A 10632-nucleotide genomic window follows, 5' to 3' on the forward strand; every position below is an offset into this window, starting at 1 on the left:
TTAAATAAACAAAAGTGCAAATTTTGCATTATTTTTCGAGTGTTTTGGTAGAAAAAAACACTTTTTTACCGAAATCTACGGAAAGATAGATTGATTAATAATAACTTTTATTTTATTGATATTAAAAATGTAGTTTCGAATATAATTTAATTTCGAGGGAAGCCCGCCAAATAGAAAAGTATATCAATCAACATTAAATAAACAAAAGTGCAAATTTTTCATTTTGTCTCGAGTGTTTTGGTAGAAAAAAAAACATCTTTTTACCGAAATCTACCAAGAGATAAATTGCTGAATAATCACTTCTATTTTATTTAAATACTAAAAGTGTAATTTCGGATATAATTTGATTTCGAAAGAAGCCCGCCTTATCAATATATGTAGCAGTAAACATTAAATAATCGAAATTTCAATTTTTATATTATTTTTCAAGAGGTTTGGCAGAAAGAAAACCTTTCTGAAAGAATCTCACATTATTTGATCTGGAATAAATGGGGTCATAAGCAAGGGCTTCGTCTCGACCTGAGGTATACGCAGGTATAAGTTCTCCAATGTTACCGACATTGCAGTTTTCGCAAGGATAGTCTCAAGTCAAGAATAGATCAGTAGTGACCACTGGCGGTAAAGCCGGGAACTAAAAAACCGGTTTTCCGCAGAATTTTTCCTGGTTTATTTTACTTTGTTTTCAGCAAAACCATGTTTAAATAAGTGAATAATTTAATCTTTTTTTATTGATATTATGTTCATTAGTACTTTCCGCATGGCAGGCTTCTCCCATTTTTAACATCCAAAATTTTCGGGATGCGATAATCTCAGATTTTGTTAATAAAAATTTTTAAAAATGAAAAAAATTAATTTTGAAGAGAAGCCCGCCATAGATTTCGATATACTTTTAACAGTGCAAAAAACAAAATTTGAATTAATGCATTATTTTGCGAGTGGTTTTGCTGAAACTATTTGGAGGAAGTTACCGTTTCACCTTAAGTTCACCTTTACCGCGAGATTCGTAGATAATAAATGTATACAATTTATGAAAGACTTACGCATGAGAAAGGCACAGCGTGGATGAAGTTCAGTAGAGGCAGGAGTTTCCTGTTTGGAAGTTTCACCCATCGCGGCTTCTTTTTCTTATTCCATAGATTTTTGGCAACATCATGAGACTGGTTGACGCTAGACGTGATAAACTGGCAACCATTATATCAAGCTGGCTACCGGTTCTGCCAGCCGGCTGCCAGTGATGCCAATATTGGCACCCTGTGCTACTGCGCTTGCGTTAAGGCCGCGCGCTGTTTGGCTACACTTGGCACGCAATTCAAAATTACTTAAAAAAACAATTCTTGTAATTTGAATAAATAATTATTAAAAAATGCGCAAGAATGTATATAAATTGTGTAACTTTTGACTTCAGGTAAAAACAAATTATAACACATATATTCTATAAATAACAGTTTATTTTCACCGAATTCCAAAGACCAGCTTATACTTTACAAAACATTTTATTTAAATAGAAATTTCTTGGAAAAGTGAAAATAAATTTTCTGAGAATTCATATAATTATATAACCTATAAATACATCAATTGTCATGACTGCATTGTAGTTATAATTAAAATGCAAAAATGTTATTTTGAGCGTGTTTTGATAATTTTGTTTGTTTGTTTGTCGTTTTTTGAAATTTATTGATACTTATTTAACTTAATATATTCTTTTTTTTCTTTATTTCGAATTCTTCTTCCTAATTTTCTGTTCTCGTTTTGTTAGAAATGTATAATTTGTTATCTAAGTGTCCTTAATTCTTTTTATTTTCAATACAATTTATTATCATGTTAATTAATTTTTTTTAACAAAATTACATAATTTTATAAAGGGAACTGAGTGCGAGGAGAAGGCTGGAAAGGTCTAAATGTTTGCTTGATAAAATATAGCCCTTTATTTTGAGAATTCCGCTTTTACTTGCATTTTCCTTTTATTTGAAATGATAAACACCCCCCCCCCCCCCCCCCCCCCCCCCCCCCCCCCCCCCCCGAAAGCTCCCCATTGCACTTTTTTATCAGCAATTATGACTTTTGTGTTTTCTTTTACTTTGAGCGTGGTTTTGCCACGTCTCAATTAAAAAGAACAACCTTAATTAACAATTTAAGCAACCTTAACAACAAGCAAGTTAACAACCTTAGTTCTGAGCTAAATTTTTTTAAAGAAAAATTCAAGTATTATCATTATTATATTCTGCAATTAACATCTATATATTAAGCTGCTGAAATATTATATGCTATTTTAAAAATGCATCTATTAAAAAATGTTTTGTGAAATATAAGTTAGTCTTTGGAGTTCAAGGAAAATAAACTGTTATTTATCAAATATATGTGTTATACATTTTTTTCTTGCCTGAAATGAAAATTTACATAATCTGTGTACATTTTTTGCATATTTTAATCATTATTTATTTAAATTACAAGAAAAGTTTTTAAACTAATTTTGAATCGCGCGTCAAGCGCGACCAACCAGCGCGCAGCCCTAACGCAAGCGCAGTAGTACAGGTCCAAACATTGGCATCACTGCTGGCTGCTGGCGACGGCAGTTACCTATGCCGGATGCCGGCTGTTAAAATGCGCATGCGCAGGCAGTGAGACCTCCCTCCTTTACCAAAACCTATATTGATCAGACTACCAGCAGTTAGCAATGTGCCGTTGAATGTTTTATTTTGAAAATTTTACTTTGAAAGTTTCAAATAGTGATGGGAATAGAGATGGGACCTTACCCGAATGGCGGGTAAGGTAAAGTTTTTTCAGATGACCTTAAAAAATAATATAAAACGGAATACATTCAATTATTTTTGTAAATCTATAATGGATAGAAAGCACATTTTGACCGTTTAAAAAATTTTTTAAACACTTTAAGAAAATATTTTTACAATCGTATTTTCCGAAATAAATGTAATATTCAATGTTTTCGAGTAGCAAATGCTATAAAAAAGGGCATTTTTTTGAATAAACAATTTTTATTCGTTAACCATCCATACACGATTTGAAGGACATTTGAAGAAAAAAAAACAATAATTAATTGTATAAACAATCACATCATGCTTTTCGCAGACTCAGTACTCTTCAAAATAATTCAATATTATGTTTAATTAATAAAATGTGATTTTTAACATATTTTCTTGGCAAAAAATTATTGTTTAAAGAAATTCAGTTTGTCCTAAAAATTCAAAAATAGTTAATATATTCTTTCTATACTAACAAAATTATGTAATTATTCAACAAAAAGTAGCATCAAATATCAGCTTGAGAAAAAAGTGGACATCTCTGTGTCAATTTCTAGATCTTCTGAATTAAACAATAATTAATTGTTCAAATAATGACATGTTTTTTTAAATTAATTTACTTCTCCGAACTGATATTATTTTTGTTTTTTTCATATAATCCCTTTAATTTTCTAATAAAATAAATATAAAATAATAAAATTTCATTAAATAATCAAATATATTACTACCTCGTCTTACAAGTAATAAGCTATAAATAATATTCGACCCACAAATCTGCCTTCACATTTTATTTTCTCAAGCACCCTAAATGATTTCTGTTTATTATATTCGCTCAATAATGTAGATTTGTATAATTTTAATAATGTATATATAGGAGAAAAGAAACTTCTATTCTTCAGATTCTAAGCATTAAGAGTTTTTCATGAAATTACACTACAATGATGAAATTTTATTTCTCATGATATTTCGGAAATAATGAAAGTTTTAATTTTGTTTTTTTTTTAATTCAAATAACATTACTTTATAATTGTACCAGCTTAATAATACAGATGTAAAAACCTAATATCAGCATGATACTTATTAAATGTAATTTGTGCCCTACATGATGAAAAGGTAATATATGGAAAAAGTTCTAAGATATCTTATTCATATAGTAAATTAATAGGCTTTTTATAGAAGTTTCATAGTTACTTATTGATTATTGTTGATATTGAACTAATATTGAATTAATTCTTCATTGAAATTTAGAAAGTACAATTTCAAAATCACCGCCTGATTTGCCTAAGTTTTGAGGTTATGATTACGTATTTTCACTTGATTAACGAAATTTTTAATTTTTAAGACAGATATTTCTGCAATTATACTTGTATGGATATGGATCTTAATTTGCACCATAAATTATCATTCAAAAAAATGATGATTTTAAAAAAATATTAGTTTAACCAGATTTACCAGCTTGATACGTCATTACTGATATTACCGGTAAAACTGGTAAATTTACCCGTCATACGGGTAAGGTCCCATCTCTAGTTTCAAACTGCGAAATTTATGATCAATGAAATTTAAACGAAACTTATTAAATTTAATTATGGAAGAATTTAGGAGAATTTAAGAGAATTTAAAAATTTATGATTTTTAACAATATTTTTATTGTTCAGGTTATATCAGCAGTTGAATATAAATTATTTTCTAGACAGACATATTCAGGTATCACAGTGGTTCTTATGCAAATTCAAAATTTTCAAATGTATTAATTTATTTGAAACAAAAAAAAGAAGTTTTTTCTACTTTAAAAGATAACTCTTTAAAAAAGACGGGAATTTTCAACCAAATAATTGAATTTTTAACATAATAGTTGAATAATCAACCTAAAAAGACAAATTGCCAACGAAAAAGTGCCATAGTTTCTATTTTGATAAAATAAGAATGAAATTTATACAATAAAAGAAAGGATTTTTAAAACAAAAAAGACGAATTTCCATCAAATAAAGATTTTTCACTTAAAAAATAAATAAACGTTTATCTAAATTATTGACCGAATTTTCAACTAAAAAATATCAATTTTAAAAACAGGAAAAAATTACATTTTCTGTTAAAAAAAGAATTCTAAACCAAAAAAAAAAACACATCTAGACATAAACCTTCAATAAATAAAAATTTCAAAATGTAGTATAAATTTGACCCAAGGTGTTTAATTTTGAATTAAAAAAGATTAATTTTCAACAAGATAATTAAACTTTTAACCAACGAGATAACTTTTCAACTTAAAATATAAATCTTTAACACAAAAGTGATTTCTTAACAAAACGATTCAATTAAATGTTTTAAACAAATTAGTTCAATTATCAAGCAAAGAAGAACAATTTTTTACCAAACAGTTGCATTTTCATACAAAAAAGGAAATTTCTTTTCTAACAGATAACGTTTTAAATCAAAAAGATAAATTTTCTGATGAGAAAGATTTTAGTCGAGTTTTCACGATCAAACTGTGAATTTTTTAAGAAGTAATAATTTTCTACCAAAAAAATTGAATTTTCAATCCAAAAAGACGAATTTTTAACGAAAAAGGATGACTTTTTAACAAAATTGTTGAATTCTCTAGCAAATAGTTGCATTTTTATCAAAAAATATGAAATTTATCTTGAAGGAGAAGAATTTTTTATCGCAAAAAAAGTTTCATTCTTAACAAAGTAGTTCAATTCTCTACCAAATATTTGCAATTTTATCCAAAAAAGGTCAATTTTGTACTAAAACAGATGAATTTATAATCAAAAACAAATTTCTTATTATAATTGGAACTTTTATCCAGAAAAATTTAATTTAATTTTTCAACACCAAAATATAATTTTAAACAAACAGTAAATTTTCTACAAAATAGTTAAGTTTTCAAGAAAATCGTATAATAGCTTAATTTCTAACCAAACAGTTGCATTTTTGTCAATAAAAGGTTTAATTTCTGCTAAAGCAGGTAAAATTTTAAATTAAAAAGATAAGCTTTCAAAAAAAGAGTTCAATCTTCAACCGAAAAGTTAACGAAAAAATGCAATTGTCTCTATTAAAATAAATTCTGAGATTCTCATAAATTCTCAGAAAATTTTGATAACAAGAGATATTTCGGGTTTCACTCGTGTAAAAAACTACGAATTTTGCCGACGTTTCGTGAACATTGCAGTTCACTTCTTCAGGGTTTCTTCAGGGTTCCAGGTCAGCCCTGAAGAAGTGAGCTGCAATCCCAATGGGCACAAAATTTGGCGACTTCTTTACGACATCGTTACGATATCTTTACGACAACTCCACAATATCCTATGTGTATGTCGTTAATGTGTCTTTAAGATATCGTAAAAACATCGTCAAATTTTTTTCCCACTGGGATGTTCAAGAAACATCGGTAATATTCTCATTCTCGTTACCGTTCTCAAAGTAATATAATCGGCTCAGAACTCTAGTATGTGGCAGTAGTTATTTTAGCATCTGGAGGTGTATCGTAATTCAAATAAATCCAATAGATGGCGCTCAGATCAGACAGGCCTGTCTTTGCATTGTTATGTATAGCAAAAATACTAAAATTAATTAAAAAGTAGATACTTTTTATGAATATAAAAGGAAGAATAAAGTTGTCAGCAACAATAGGAGCATCTATAATTAGTAATCTAAAAAATTCATGAAAACATGTAATTTAATATTAGGAAAATTGAATAGAAAGATGAGTATTGGAAAAACAGTTTGAATTGTATTAATATTTTTCTATTGTTTATTTTTCTAATATAATTAATAAATTTGATAAACAACTGTAATTGTTGCAAATTTCAAACATTGATAATATTACTTTACTAATAATAATAATAATAATAATAATATTTAAACATTAATAATTAGCCTTATAATGTACTTTTTCATTTTAATTCATCTATACATTTCCGCTTTCTAAAAAATATATATCTCTATATAATTTATTTATAATCATGGTGGCGGCTTTAACGGGAAACCGGGAAAAACCAGGATTTGAGTTAAAAAACCGGAAATTTACTTCTAATCGTTGCAAAATTCAAGTTCTCAATATTTTAGTATTTTTTGTCAATTTAGAAAAGTAATTTTTACTTTATCTAGGGTTGCGGGGAATATGAGTGAAAATAATTATCGTTTTTATTTTAGTACAGGGAGTTTTGGTAAAGTAATACCATTTCCCTTGGAACAAGGAATTTTTGACATGAAGCGGGTATTTAAGAAAAAATTGACAGTGGGATTCAGAAGAAAGGAGTTTAAAAAATCCCTGTTCTTGCGGTTTCTTGCGGTACTTGCGGTTGGAAGCTGAACTCTTTTGTTGAAAATTAATTTTATTGTTGGAAGATTCATCATATCAAATGAAAATTCGTATCGTTTTAAAAATAAAACTAATTTATTTAAAATCAGTTTTTAACTAAAAAATTAACTATTTTAGTAGAAAATATAACTATTTCGGATGGAAAATTGACCGTTTCTAGTTCAAAGTTAAAAAATTTGGATGTAAATTTGTTTTTCTGAATTGAAAATTCTTTTATTTCGTTGACAATTAAAGTATGTTGTTAAAAAATCGACTTTTTGGTAGAAAATCGACTTTTTTTGTAGAAAATCAGGTTTTTCTTTGAAAGTTAATCTTCTTATTAAAAATTCTGCTTTTTGTTTAAAAATTCAAGTACTTCAGTTCAATATTCATCAATTTAGATTAAAATTAATCTTTTGGTTTAGAAATAAATTCACTTGGTTGAAAAACAAACTCGTGTGTTGAAAATTATATATTTACCTTTAATATTATCACTAATTTCACAAATGAAATAAGGATTAGAATTGTGAAAATATGATAATTTTATAGTAACTTGTTATTTTGTAAATCATATCAGAATCCCTGCTTCTACTTTATCGGTGTTTAGAGAAATCTTTGCTAAGATAGGGATTTGCTGCGAGGAGCAACGGATAAAATAGATTTAACATCCTACCCTCCGAGCAACGATTTTACCTACAGAGAAAGAAGTAGTAGCTATATATATTTTTCCCCCACTCCGCCGGCGCTTGCCGCATTTATGTTATGACTTTTTTCTGACCGTCATTTACCCGTCATTTACCGGTCATGTGTTTTAAACAGGGATGGGTAAGTAAAATACCCTAGGTAATTTACATAATTCTTTATGGTAAATTACTAGATATTTTACGTGCCTAGTTTCTTACATGATGTAAATTACACGTGTATGGGACTTCACGTTCTGTGGTTTCCATTTCCCTCCACAAACATTAGCTCTAAAACTTGTTGCCCTTTGCAAACATTTCTAAAAATAAATTTCAAAAATCGTATAGACAGATAAATTTATTATAATGAAGTTGGTTTATCAATGTATATGTAATTGTTCAATGTTTTTGTCTACTGGTTAAAAATCATTATTTTATTATAATTAAATTTTAAAATTCAATATTCAAAAAATATTGATGATTGATTTTTGATAATGAAAAAATAGATATAAATTTGAAAATTCACAGCAAATTACGAATACTTCTTGGGTTTGAATAATTCACTGATATTCATACAAAAATGATATTAAAATCCATTTCAATGACAAGTATTTAAATGAACAAGAATAACAATATTTCACAATTATCACTTGTAGACGTTTGAAATTAAGATAATTACATTGAATATATTGAAGCCCGGAGTGGTTTTTTGTTCTTTCTGTTTTGCTCTAGTTGATATTATCTTTTTATCAACAATAATGGCAATGAAAAAAACTCTTACAGATGTAAGTATCAGAAATTCAAAAAATTGAGGTTAAGCACAGTCCTACAGGTCCGCCATCTTGGTAGGTCATTTATTAGATATTTTACCTGCTTTCTATGTAAAATACTTCACTTAGGTAATTTACGTAAAAAACCTTCTGTGAGGTCTGGACAAAATAAATTTATTTACGCCACTTACCTAATTTGCATTCTAATCAGATCCTCGTTTTAGATCAAGGATCATCGTAGCAGCCATGAGAACTGACTACGTCGATTTAGCTGAAACTGGGAGTGAGGATAACTGAGAGAGAGAGGGGGGGGGGGCTTTCAATTAAATATATAGTTCTTATTACAATTAATATATATATTTCACATTTATGCAGAAAGAAATCGGAACGAACATAAAAACTCGGACACATCGCAAAAATTCAGAAACGCATCGGGAAGCTTCGGAAAGAGAATGCGTTCGGAATGAAACGGAAGCAAAGTTCACATAGCCCTCCCGGTAATAAGCGTTGAATTCAGAAAAATTAAGAATTTCTATTCCTAGGAATACGCGATTTTTCCTAATAATCCCCCAACGGGAACAGAAAAATTGCAACTCCTATTTCTGTCAATCGACTTAGTAAAATTTAACGAAAGCATTTATTTAACCTATTTTTACTTATTAAATCTTTTTATGACTTATAAATTCGAAAAATATTTAAATTTATATTTATTACTATTTTTATCATTTATTTAAACGTCTTAAAAAATGAACAAAAGAAATATATTCAAATGTGTGGATTTAAATAATTTTAACTCTAAGAGAGGCAGAGTTGAATTGGTGAGAATTAAAATTTCAGAATTTACATTCGGCATGAAGGAATTAAAACAACTTATTACACATATTTTGTGAACTTATTAGAAGGAATTAAATAAAATCAAAATATGACCGCTTGTAAGGAATAAACAATATCTCTGTGAGGTGCGTTACCGGTACATTCAATAGGAATTAAATATTTTGAAAACACGTTCTCTTTGGGAGACTAGAAAACTGTGTGGCGGTCGCTATGGAGATAGAAGTGAACAAGTTTAGGAGGTATCTTATTCTTATTGTGGCATTTTAGACAGATAAAATCTGAAAATATTATTTTTTCTCTATTCTACGCTTATTGCTGGGCTTTCCGATTCTCTTTCCGAAACCTTTCTGAATTTTTCCGAAGCGGCCTTTCCGATTCTTTCTTTTTTTCCGGCAGGGTGATGCAGTGTGAAAATCCCTTTGATCCAATTGAATTATACAGCTTGTAAAGAAAAAAAATACGAAATTTAGGAAAAAGAGAGGAATCGAGCTCTGAGTTTAAATATAGATATATTGTGTAATATGATCAATTGAAGGGCCGGGTAATAGAACTCGCCGAGCGCGCATGAGAAATAACTCGACGCGCATCTTTTTTCTCTCAGGCATTTTTTCGTAAAAAAAAATAGTTTTTAAAATAAAAAATTAAAAGTAATTTTTTCCCTGCAAAAATCGATAAATTCAATGTTTTATAAAACTTAAACTACCGTTTCTGGGAAAACTAATAGACCAAATCGCTTGAAATTTGAAATGGAAGTTTGTGACTTCTCATCAAAGCCAAAGATATGAATCAAAGTAACGTAGCGATCTATGGTTTTTCATTTTACCAACTCTCGCTTAAAGAAACATATCTTCATGATAATCAATATTTGGCCAAATTTTGAGCCAAATTTGACATCGATCTAATGAAAATTGTAGGAGTTTAGAATTTTAAAGAAAAGCAGCGGCGCGCGCCGAAAATCTTCTTCGTCGAAATTCTATCCGAAAATGAATATTTACATACATAGATGGTTTACTGCGACATACAGTAAAAGAAAAAGCCTCATCTCGATGATTAACCCACGCACACCAATGATTTTAGTAATTCGTTTCCCGTTTTTTCTTTCCGTTTTATGAAAATGATACATACCGAATTTTTCGATGTTTTCCTGACGTTCTGAGAACAGGAATCAGTATTTCTCGATCGTTTCGACCACGGAGTAAGATATAAGGAGGCGCAACTCTGTATGTAAGAAGTAGGGCGAATCGTTGGACCGAGATCGCGAGATCCGCCCGTCAGAACGGCCGGACTTT

Source organism: Belonocnema kinseyi, chromosome 10 (genome assembly GCF_010883055.1).
Source record: "Belonocnema kinseyi isolate 2016_QV_RU_SX_M_011 chromosome 10, B_treatae_v1, whole genome shotgun sequence".
Classification (NCBI taxonomy): Eukaryota; Metazoa; Arthropoda; class Insecta; order Hymenoptera; family Cynipidae; genus Belonocnema; species Belonocnema kinseyi.